Here is a 12,470-nt window from a genome sequence, read left to right on the forward strand (position 1 = left end):
GTATTTCCCCTCTTAGTCAACCTGCATTTACCAACACCCCTCCCCCCCAAAAAAGCCAAGGACATATCAATTTTTCAGAAAAGCTCAAGCATCTCCATTCCCTTCTGGGGGGGGGGGAAGAAAACCCATAACATATTCTTGCTCTCAGCTCTCAGACACACCCCCTTACCCCCTCCAACCAGGCAGCCAAGCCCCACCCCCACCCCACCCCAAAGAACCCTCACATCCCAAGCCACCACAGCAACCATGGCTTAGAACTTCAGAGAACTTTCTTAGACAAGACTCCAGGCCCCTGATGACCCAGGTTCCTTAAAGTGAAGACAGACATCACCAAAACCACAACCCAAACCGCACAAAAGCCCAAATCCTGACCCCAAAACCAGATACACAAGAGATCTGGATTAAGCATCAAAGAAGTTACCTTAAAACAATGTTGTTATGCAGGAAAAATTAACTTTACCATCAGAAGAACCCTAGGAAATGGTAAATTGCCTTTGAACATACTTTTCAGTAGTATGGTCATTAACCAACAGAAATTTTCTAAGCAAGTCTCAGAGCACATCAGCATATCTAAGCCTCTAGGTTTGTTTCCAAAGCTCATATCCCAGCATCCCAGCATGCAAATTAACTGCTGTTAAAGGGTCCGCCATTCTAGTGCTGTCCACAACCTGGAAAGCGACAAGGGTGTCACTGTGGTAGAGAAAGAAGTTTCTTGATGTCACGAGGGAAGCAGGAAAGAAAGATGAATCAGAGGAGGGGAATCAATGGTTTTTGAAAAAGTGTATTTATTAAGCAACTGTAAGCAGCTCCTCTCCACCAGGCCCTGCCTTGGGGTGGAGGCCAGGGCAGCAGCTGGACAAGGCGAGGAGGAGTGAGCCCACAGAGCCAAGCTGCACTGAGCCCAGCCGGACCCAGCCATGTGCTCTACACTGGCAACAAACCTGTTCTTTCAAGAGAGGAGGAGTCTGACAGAAAGGACAGCTGCGGCAAAGCAGAAGCTCAGAGGCCAAAAGCTCAGGAACAGTGGAGACTGGGGTTCTCCTCATAACTTAAAACCAAAGCAAACCACCTTTGAGGTTTGCTCATCTCTTAAAGTTCTCCCTCCCCCCACCCTGCACCCCCCAAGTTGCTGGATCAATTAGAAAGTCCCTCTACATCTGGTTTCCATCTAAAACTGAAGCTTGTATTATCGGCATATTCCATAACAAATTATGCCTGCAGGTTTATTACACATCACAAGGTGGGCATGCTGGTGGTAATGATGGGGGCTGTGCTGACCTGAGTATTTCCTTATTTCAGTCTTTTTTTTTTTTCCTACTGGAAAGAACAAGAAAGTTTCCATTCAGTGCTTGATTTAACTCCAGAAAGTCAATGCCAGGATAAAACTTCACCTGAACAATGGGAAGGTGAGCCCACTGGGCAGTGTGCAAGGATGAAGTGGGGGGAGGAGGGAAGTGACAAGAACATGCTTTTTTTTTTTTTTTTAAAGAGCTCTGCAGCGCTCCCTGCTGCCAGCTCCCGTATTTAGGCAAGGCTCACCCTCTCCAGCCGCCTGAAAGGGAGGAGAGCAGGCTGGCCTTTCCTGTGCTTCCTTCATGGGTCAGGCGCCTGCTCACCAGACCCACTTAAAGGACATCCAGCCCACGAGGCTTCCACAGCACGATGAAAAGGGGAAGTCCAGAGGATAGCTGGGGTAGCCAAGAGAAAGACCAAGAGCCCAGGAAATAACACCAGGATTCCCTGTACACCAACAGTTAAGTGCAGTCACCATGAGGACAGCAAAAATCTTAGAACTCTTCCAAAGGAGTTTCAAAACTTCTAAAATGATACAATGAGCCAGCTGCCCTAGTGTGAACACAGAAAGGATAGAGTGATTCGAAACATGATTAATCAGAACAGTGAAAGGTCCTACTACATCTGCCAGGGCTGGAACGTGTTGGTCCACTTCTGCAAGCTTTTATGTAATACCTCATCCTGATGTTAAAATGGTCACACATCGAAATCACACACCTTGGGGTGTGTGGGGGAGACAGGAAGTCGTGGGGCAAAAATTGTTTGACCTGATCTTAAAATTACCTTGCTCTCTGAATAAACAGTTGAGAGAAAAACACAGGTGTTCCTCTACATGGTCTAGCCTGCAACAGGAACCTGAGAGCAAGACCCACCACCATTCCCTCACCATGCCCCAGCACAGGTGACAGTCCACAGAGCCTGTGCCAGCCCAGGCAGGCACAGCCACCCCTCCAGAAGGCCGGACCCATCCTTCTCCCAATAACAGGGTCCTATCACCCATAGCCGGGAGCCCTTTCTACCTATCCAGTCCACAGCTAAGGAGGAAAAGAGAAACTTCGAGACCTGCAATTCAGTCCCCAAACCGTAACTGAGATCAATTTCTGTTTAAGTGGATCAATTAAAATGAAACTAAAACCTGGCCCCAGGGCAGGCAGAGTAAGTTTCATGGGTGGGCTGCCTCCAGTCCTTTCCCAAGCCCTCGAACCAGGTGGCCTCTTCTAAATCTGGCGCCCAGGATCTGGAGCGAGGAAGGATCCCCCCTGCAGCCGGTGGGGGCTGCTGGGAGTGCATATGCTCACATGTCATTTGGAAGTCTGCTAATATGTTGAAGCGGCACAAGACGCTTCGCCTGGCTTCCCGGGCCAATAAACAATGCCATTCCAACTCGCGTAGCATAGTCAACAGAAAACAGTCCCTTTCCCCCCTCCACCATCCAACAACTCAACAAACATTCGTTCCCGTGGAACCAACCGTCAGCCTGGCTCCCTTTGCAACCAGCCCGTGCAAGGGCGAGCGTAGGAGCCAGGACCCGAATGCCACCGGCCACGGGGGGCCCCTTGGCCCAACACCTCCGAGTCCTGATTGCACCGTGCGAAGACTCGGAGTGTGGCCTATAGGAGGCAGAATCCCATTCATCAAAGGCTGCGAAGAGCCTTTCTTTGTTCGCCGCGGTACTAAGTACAGTACGTGTTAATGAACCCCGGCGGTCAGAGGGAGGGCGTCTGGCACCGGGGGTCGGGTGGCGAGGGGCCCCGGCGTGCCAGCCCGCGCCGCGCGCCGCGGCTCCGGCGCCCACCCGCATCTCCAGCATTGTTTCCCAAGTCCGAGAGAAGAGGCGAATGCGGGGCGGGGGCGTGGAGGGCATGGGAACGCAAACCGCAGACTCTCCCTGGATTCGGGGTGTCCTCGCCCCGCTCGCCCCCGCCCTACCGAGAGACACCCCCCACCCCCGCGGGCGGGAATCCGACCCCCAGGGGGTTGCGAGTCCAGGACCGGTAAAAAAACGCGAGCGGGCCGGGGTGCCAGTGCCGGACGGCCCTCCTGGCCGCCTCGCCATGTGCAGGAGCCGCGCCGGCGCGGCGGCCCCCTCCCGCAGGCCCGGCCCGCGGCCGCCCCCTCCCGGGCCCGGGCGCCCCTCACCCCCTCCCGCGCCCGTGGGGGTCGCCGCGGCGCGCCCGCATCCCGGGGGTAGTGGGTTCAAACTTCCTCGAACAAAAGAGTTGTCTGCAAACGGTGCGGAACTTAGGGGCTCGCGGGGCCGGCCGGCTCCCGGGGCTCGGCGCCTCCGCCGCTGCCACGAACAGCTCAAGTTGGGACGCTGCGCGGGGACTCCGGGACGCAGCGGTCTCCGGTCGGCCTGGCCCGGGGGGGGGGGGTGCTGGGGCAGACTCCCCGCAGCGGAGGGCGGGGAGGGTCCCCCGCCCCGGCGCGCACTGACAAGTCTCACGCCGGCTTCGGGCGACTCCGGCCGGCCGAAAGCACCCGACCCCACGCGAACGCGAAACGAGGAGGGGGAAGAAGGGGGGAACCAGCGATCGGGGTGGGAGGCGAGCCCGGCTCCCCGCAGCTGGCGCCCGGCGCCCTCGCGGAGACCTCGGCGGGGCCCCGGGTCGCTTACTGTGCGCGGCGGGGCGCTCCGGGCGCGGGCCCCGCGCCGTCACCGCCGGCGCTCGCCGAGTCGTCCGCCGCGCGCGCGCTCTCCGGCCGGCGCCGAGCGCTTTGTACCGAGCGGCTCGGGCGAGGAGGAAATCGACTTGTCACTTCCTGAACTGTTCGCAACTCGTCCCTTTAACCGGCCCCGCCGGGCCGCCCGCGTCCGCCGCCGCCGCGGGGCCGCCCGACCGCGACTGCGTGAAGTCAGCCGGCTGCGCGGCGTCGGGGCCCGGGCGCTCGGCGGCGGCGTGCAGGAGCCGCGCGGCGGCAGCGGCGGCGGCGGCGGACGCGGCGGCGGCGGAGGGAGCGGAGCGCGCAGCCGCCGAGGGGCGGGGAGGGGGCGCGGCGCGCCGCCGGCGGGGCCCAGGGCGTCCTGCGGCCGAGCCGCGCGCCGCTCCGAGCTCGCGCCGGCGGGGCCCCTGCATGCGGGAAGGGGCCCCGGGCCTGAGCCGCCGCGGCTGCAGGCTCCCACCCCCGCCCCGCTCCTCGCCCCGACCCCCAGGCCAAGACCCCCCGGGCCGCCCCCGCCCCCCGCCCGGGCCGCGTGGGTGCACAGCCCCGCTTCCGGGTTGCCGGGCGGAGGTTTCACCGAAACCCGCGTTCCCGGCGTGCGGGGCGTCGCGGCGAGGACCTGGCGGCCGCGGGGTCACTCGGGGAGAAGGGGGCGCCAGTTTCCTAACGCGGGGCGACCTCGGAATAAAGGAATGTGCGCCGCCGACGCCACGTCCCGACCCGCGGACCCGGCGGAGGGCGGCTCGCGTTGCTAAGCAGGGGCCGAGCGCGCTTCCCGCGGTGGCCGAGGATGTTGACCCAAGTTCAGGAATGCGGCCCGGTGGAGGCGCGGACGCAGCGGCGGGCGGCTCACCTGGGGGAGGGGACCGCCTTCCCCGCAGGGCCGGCCCCCCCCCCCCCCCGCTGATGCACCCGGCTTTATTGATCTTCTATCCAAAGGAGACTTTTTTTGTTTTCAAAGGTTTTAAAAAAGAACGCTCCATGCCTGTTTTGTGTTCTGCTTTGCCTAAAAAACAAAACACCTCATTACTTGACATGGATTGTGTCTGCACCATTTGAATGGTCCTATTCATAAATCAGGAAACTTTTTTCTGTTGCTTCTAGGAACATTTAATTGGTTTTAATCCAATGTTTCAATCCCTGTATCAAACATCAATGAACAATTAACTTGTTCAGTTTGTGTGTGCTTGGGAAACTATTATATTTCATGGCTAGTGCTGAAATATTTCAGTTTGTCATCACACTAGAGCCATTCTTTTCAGAAAAGCACGGCTAACATCTCATTTCACACTAACTCCTGCTCACTCTAGAGATTTCTGCTGCAAGATCAGGATTGGACATCAATCAGTAGAAACACCGTGAGTCTATTCATTAAAAAAAATGATGTAGATATAATCAGTTCATTCTAAGGAAGCCAAAATGGGCTAATATCCAGAATACTAAGATACTGATATCCTTCCATTCATATACATTACATTTAAAAAACACATTAAGGAAGCCAGTGTGTTCGGGCATGCCTATAATCCCAGCTGTCTTGAGGCTGAGGCAGGAGGATCATGAGGCCAGCTGGGCTGCATATGGAGACCCTGTTTCATATACATGCACACTATTAGGGGCCAATTTTAGAAGAAAGAACAAAAGGGGAAGGCGCAGGGGGAAACCTGAGAAAGCCATTACATTTAACAAAAAAGTCCCAGCATTTCCCTAAAGCCATCATATCACAGCATCTATAACCTCAGCCTCTTGAGAGCTTCAAGGATATAGTTTAATTTACTAACTTTTTATTAGGAGGCCTAGAGTGACTCCTGCTGGCAAACACTCAGTTTATTTCTGCAATTACTAGTTCATCGGGTCAACTTACAGGTCAACTTAAAAAACAAGATGCAGGGGTCCTAAGCCTGGAAACAATTACTGCAACCATTATTCTTGTTGCTTCCAGGACGATTTTAGTCTCACCAAATTCCAAAGATGGGGGTTATGGGCAGCTCCTTAGCTGTAACACCTCCTTTCCAATCGAAAGCAGCCTGTTTTTCTGGTTTTGAGGCTTTCTTGACAGTGTCTAGAACTAAAATTCCTACTTAAGGAGCTGTGCTAGCCACTGAACAGATCCTCATTTTCTTTCTTTTTTTTTTTTTAAATTCAGATCCTCATTTTCTACTTTTGAACCTTTGAAGGCTAAAAATCCATACCGTAAGGCCTGGGCCACCAAGTCTTCCACACTGGAGGCCCTTCCTACATGATGCAAGACTGGCTTTTTATTTAAAAAAAAAAAAAAAAAAAAAAAACTCCCCAAAAGGTGGTTTTATTAAAGTTTTGCTCAATTTAGAAAAGTAGATATAAACCCAGTCATTCTGAATTTAAACTAGGTAAAAGCAACAACTGGGGGAAGGGAAGGGAAACTAAACTGTCTACCTTTGTTCAATCCTAAGCAATCAACCAAATCAGAACCAGATTTAGAGCACAACCAGACACCTAAACTCAAATTCCTAGGCCAATTTTAGAATAAATCAACAAATCTAGAAATGATCACTTGTAACTTTTTCATTATCTTTGACAAACACTAACCTGATTAGGCCATGGGACAGCCCAGAAATATAAGGATTACTTACATACTCCTACTGCAAGACCAACATGAGGCCTAGGAGAAAGCATAGCAATCCGGGCTCTCTTGGCCTCTCCCCCACCCCCCCACCCCCATCCCAACGACTGCTTGTGTGCATGGTATGCTTCATGGATCCATTCAACACTGCCTGGGAGGTTTAAACAGTATCCACTGTTAGACCTCCCCATGCCAAGCATGAATCTCTTAAACAACAGGAGACAATAAGGGTGTATTTTTTTAAGAAAGGGTGTAACCAACTATAACTTGTATCAACAAGCTAATAAAAGTATTCACCTAAGCACATTTATGCAGAGAAGGGTAAAGGTTGGGTTTTGATATGTACCAAGGAGTGTCTGAGACAGTGCCTATTTTTTATGCCTTTGGAGACAGATTAAATGTGAATAACAAAGAGCTACTCTGGAAGTTTGAGCAAAGCCAGTAAATGTAGTTCACTTTCTTCCATCCAATGCTCTCTGTACCTATGGCTGTTAAGAGTGCACCACTTACGAATTATAAACTGGGTTGAGAGAATGACGTGCTACTTTTTTCAGGCCAACGAAGTGAACTAAACAAATGTCAAATGTGTTAATACACTGGGCCCAACAGCAGTATGCAGATGCATGTGTATTAACCCCTTTATTCAGCTTCTAAAAGCCATTGCCTCTTTGTCACAACTGTGGTATTAAAAAGCCAGTCATTCACATTTCACACTGTTCTCTCTACATCTGAAAAGACCTTTTTTTTCCAGCAAAACCTTTTAAAATTGCTCATAATAGAGTATGAGAAGACAGACATCACCAAATCCACCTGAAGTGTTTCAAAGAGATTGGCTACAGAAAGCAAGTAGGCAGAATATACTTCTTTGGAAAAATATGGAAGGCTTCTGGCTAGAGCTAGACACCAAAAAGCTGAAGCTAACATGGGGGCAATTTTCATATGCAGGAAAAGTAAGTTCTGTAAATGTTTCCCACATTTATGTCAAATAACAACTAACATGCTTAGAAACACTAATTCTGTTTTTTCCTGTCTATTCTTTTTATCCACTGATGAAAATGAGTTGTAGCTTTGGCAAGAATTATGAATATATAAGGACACATAGATGGCATTTTAATCTTTTTAAAGAAGTACTTGGTTCTTGAAGAAAAATTACTTTTGATCAGAGAATAAGACAATTTTTTCCACTGAAAAATAACCACAGCAAGTAGTGAATTTAATGATACCAATCTCACTCCCTTAACTTAAAAGCTGGAAGCAGCTTGAGAGGAATGACTATTGAAATCAGCGCATGTGAAGCCACACAGCTTTGTAACTGAATGTCTAGCACCACTGAGGTAGGAAAGCATGCCAGCTGGGATGGCATTGTGCATCAGAGTGTGGGTTGTAAGCTTGCGTCCTGAGCAAAAACCCTGGCTTCCAAGTTGGCAGGTGCCGAGAACAACAAATGTCACACTTGCAAGTCAGCTCTGGGCAAAGTGAGCTAAAAAGGACAGTGTGACAGTGAAAACTTCTTTCAGTTGGATATCACCTTGTTTGTTGTTTTTTTTCAAAGTTAGTAGCGGCTACTCTTGTTGCACAAAATACATGAAAATCTTGAAAGATTTAGGCACGGTCAAAAGAATAACACGCAATAAAGTCTTTTCACTATCTACATTCAGTTAATAACATTTGAAGACTCATCAAACCGATTTTATTACTCTAACACTGAGGTTCAAAAGCATCATGCCTGATGTGCTATCTCTAGGGAAGTGAACTCCATTATCACAAACACAGTAGTCACCTATAACACAGTTTGGAGTTAAAGCCTCCTCCACAAAAACTACAGCTAAAACGAAGTGCCAACATTTTCACATTGCTGTATGTTTCATTAAATCTAGAAAAGATTCCAGTTGTACACCCAAACTAAATTAAATGTGTCTGTTGTCATCTTCAAATGAAAGCCATTTCAACTGCTTTTTAAGTGAGTTATGCTTTAGAAGAATTCACATATTACTTAATTTCAAGCACAGACTTTAATTTTCTGTTGAGTTTCTGCCATATAAGTCATTACCTCAAGAAAAAAAAAAAGCTATTTTTAATTCATCTCCAATGATATGCTTACAACTATTCTATCCTACCTATTCCACTAAAACTGAAAATTTCACTTTCAGTAGGTAAGAAGAAAACGAGGTATGGTTTGTGACTTCACAGAACTTAAATGCTCAATCTGAAGACTGAATCTTTTGGATTTAAAATAACAGCAGGAAGCTGAGCACTGGTGGCTCAAGCTCACACCTTGAATCCTAGCTCCTCACACACTTTAATCCTAGACTGAGACCTGAGGACAGAGGTTGGAAGCCAGTCTGAGTAATAAAGTCCATGAGATTCTTATTTCCAATCAACCATCAAAAAGCTGGAAGTGGAGCTGTGGCTCAAGTGATAAAGTGCTAACGTTGTACATAAAAGCTCAAGAACAGCACCCAAACCCTGAGTTCAAGTTCCAGCAAGGCAAAAAAAAAAAAAAAATCGGGAAAAAATTAAGTCTCTGATTCCAATATATAGAGCCACTCGTAGGAGCAATATGAAAAGAACATATATATTTGCCCTGTATATTGGCCTGAGAATTTCTTCACCTCCTGAGCAGTATATCTGTTAAATACTCTCCAATGGAATTGAATGCATTAATTTAGTGGCACTGTGGGTAAAATCCTGAACAAGCCAACCTATTAGCTCCAAGGGGAAAAAGGGTTTTTGGAGGAAAGAATATTTGGCATTAGAAATCATGTTAAACTGCTTTAAGACATTTATTTTCTCACTTAATATTCATAACCCCATTAAGTAGAGTCTGTACCACAGATTCTCTCTCCACTACTAGCAAGGTGCTTCTAAGAAATGCATGCAAGGGAAACAGCTGAACCAAGTATCTGTAATACTTGGGTACTTTGCAAGCAACCTGCACCTATTTGGGTCTTATTGGAGGATAAGCAGTTACAAGACAATCAGTAATAGCCCACCAAGGAAGAGGGTACAAAAAGGCAGACCCACAAATGACATTCGAGCAATTTCTAGACTTCAGAGCAGGGGTAGAGAACCTTTTGCTGCTAAGGGCCATTTGAATATTTGTAACATCATTATGAGCCATACAAAATAATCTACAAGCAGGCCAACCTCAGGTAGCATATGACTTCAAGGTCCTTTCATGTTCTCTTGCCCAGCTTTAGAGTAAGACTGGGTCAATTAGGAGTGGCAGCTGTACATGTTTGGGTTTGGGCAAAGAACCACCACCACATCAGGGAGATGCTTCAGTTACCACCATTTTCCTTACCTGTCTTAATCTTAAATCTTTTTATGTATAAACAAGAAGGTACAAATTTCTGAGTTTATTGGAGAACTCATCTTCATGGTCAAATAAATACAAATTGGATTATCCAATGTATATGAGAACTAATTATTGCTAATCATTCAAATCTAAAGTTTAAAAAAGCATTCACAATGTTTCCTTTAGATTGAAAGACGCTCATCTGATTGCCTTTAATATTGTATTACATGTACACACTTTTTTCATATACACATACCTTAGTTGAGGAGACATCAAGTTACAACTGATGTTTAGCAAATAGAGTATGTGATGTCCCCATTTATACTAGAAATCTACTTTGTAGGGTTTTTTCATTAAATTTCAAATTGATTTCAGGGATTATGAACTCAATGTTGATTTCCTCCCAAAATTATATATCTAAGCTATAGCTCTCAATGTGATGGTATTTAGGAGAGCCTTTGTGAAGTAATTAGCTCAGATGAGCTTACAAAAGGTCTTTCGTGCTGGGAAGGTGGCTCAGTGGTAGAGCGCTTGCTTTACATGCATGAGGCCCTGGGTTCAATTCTTCAGCAAAAGAAAAAAAGCCGGAAGTGGCGCTGTGGCTCAAGTGGTAGCCTTGAGCTAAAGAGCTGAGGGACAGCACCTAGGCCCAGAGTTCAGGCCCCACAACCGGACCCAATAAATTTTATTTAAAAAAAAAAAAAAAAGGTCTTCCATATGGAATTAGTGCCCTTATATAAAAGGAGGCCCCAAGAGAGTTTGTACACTCTTGTCCCTCCCCTTCTCTCCACTCTCTCCCCTATCTTCTCCCACTCCCTTCCTTCCTCCTCTGTCCTGATCTTCTTCCCCTACCAAGCACAAAGAGATCATGTGAACACACAGGGAAAGAGCAGCCACCTACAAGCTAAGGGAGAAAGTTTCTGGATGAAGCATAACTTGCTAGAACCATTTTGGAACTTTAGCCCCCAGAACTGTTAAAAATATAGTTTTACCCACCTAATCTAAATAAATATATTATGACAACCTAAGCTGCAAAAGAAAAAAAAAAATATTTTAAATAAAATCACCTATTCAGGGCTGGGAAGGTGGCTCAGTGGTAAAGCGCTTGCCTTGCATGCCTGAGGCCCTGGGTTCGATTCCTCAGCACCACATAAGCAAAAAGAAAAAAGCCGGAAGTGGTGCTGTGGCTCAAGTGGTAGAATGCTAGCCTTGAGCTGAGAGCTGAGGGACAGCGCCTAGGCCCAGAGTTCAGGCCCAACGACCAGACCCAAAAAAATAAAGAAAAGAAAAGAAAAAGAAAATCACCTATTCAATGCCCTTAATTTATACAGGAAAACTAAAATCCAAAAAAGGAAAATGACTTTTTCCCAAAAAAAACTAAGTTTGTTTTTTGTTTGTTTTTTGGTAGATCATGGGGTTTGAACTCTGGGCCTGGGGACTGTCCCTGCACTCTTCAGCTCAAGGTGAGTGCTCTACCACTTGAGCCACAGCGCCACTTCCAGTTTTCTAGTGGTTTATTGGAGATAAGAGTCTCACAGACTTTCCTGCCTGGGCTGGCTTTGAACCTCGATCCTCAGATCTCAGCCTCCTGAGTAGCTAGGATTATAGGCGTGAGCCACTGGTGCCCTGCAAAGTTTGGGACTCTTTTGTTTTGTGCCAGACCTGGCACTTGAACTCAGGGCCTGGACAATGTCACTGAGCTTTTTTTGTTCAAGGCTAGTGCTCTACCACTTGAGTTACAACTCCACTTCTAGCTTTTTTTGGTGGTTAAATAAAGGTAAGAGCACTGACTTTCTTACCTAGGCTGGCTTCAAACCTCTCAGCCTCTTTAGTAACTAGAATTTCAGGCATGAGCTACCAGCACCTAGCCAAACTATAATTTTATTTATTTATTTATTTATTTATTTATTGACGTGGGGCTTGAACTCTGGGCCTGGGCGTTGGCCCTGAGCTCTTCATCTGAAGGCAAGCACATTACCACTTGAGCCACAGCGCCACTTCCAGTTTTCTGGTGGTTAATTGGAGATAAGAGTCTCATGGATGGGCTGGGAAGTTGGCTCAGTGGTAGAGCGCTTGCCTTGCATGCCTGAGGTCCTGGGTTCGATTCCTCAGCACCACATAAGCAAAAAGCAAAAAGTCGGAAGTTGTGCTGAGGCTCAAGTGGTAGAGCCCTAGCCTTGAGCTGAAGAGCTGAGGGACAGCGCTCAGGCCCAGAGTTCAGGCCCCACAACCGGAACCAAAAAAAAAAAGAGTCTCATGGATTTTCCTGCCCAGGCTGGCTATGAACTACAATCCTCAGATCTCAGCCTCCTGAGTAGCTAGGATAATAGGCTTGAGCCACCAGAGCCCGGCTTCATCTAAAAAAATATATATATATATTGGGTCTGGGAAGGTGGCTCAGTGGTAGATGCTTGCCTTGAATGCATGAGGCCCTGTGTTCGATTCCTCAGCATCACAGAAGCAGAAAAAGCCAGAAGTGGAGCTGTGGCTTAAATGGTAGAGCATTAGCCTTGAGCTGAAGAGCTGAGTAACAACACTCAGGCCCAAAATAAAGGCCCCACGACTGACTCCCCCCCCAAAAAAAATTTAAATGCAAGTGTGGAATCCTAGTTACTC

At 48.1% G+C, this 12,470-nt stretch overlaps 1 protein-coding gene across 2 annotated transcripts in view; it reads right to left on the bottom strand.

Annotated features, from left to right (window-relative positions):
* Fam53b (family with sequence similarity 53 member B) overlaps positions 1-12,470 on the bottom strand; it is a 124,887-nt gene that overhangs the window by 103,796 nt on the left and 8,621 nt on the right. Inside the window, exon 1 of one of the 2 annotated variants that reach the window (XM_069988256.1) lies at positions 3,911-4,166. The exons of the other annotated variant lie outside the window; for it this stretch is intronic. The gene's annotated coding sequence lies outside the window, so the exon portion shown is untranslated. Of the gene's footprint in view, positions 1-3,910; positions 4,167-12,470 lie in introns of those variants that run through there. 2 annotated transcript variants of the gene reach the window in all.

Source organism: Dipodomys merriami, unplaced genomic scaffold, assembly GCF_024711535.1.
Source record: "Dipodomys merriami isolate MVZ:Mamm:240054 unplaced genomic scaffold, mDipMer1.0.p SCAF_35, whole genome shotgun sequence".
NCBI classification, from domain to species: Eukaryota; Metazoa; Chordata; class Mammalia; order Rodentia; family Heteromyidae; genus Dipodomys; species Dipodomys merriami.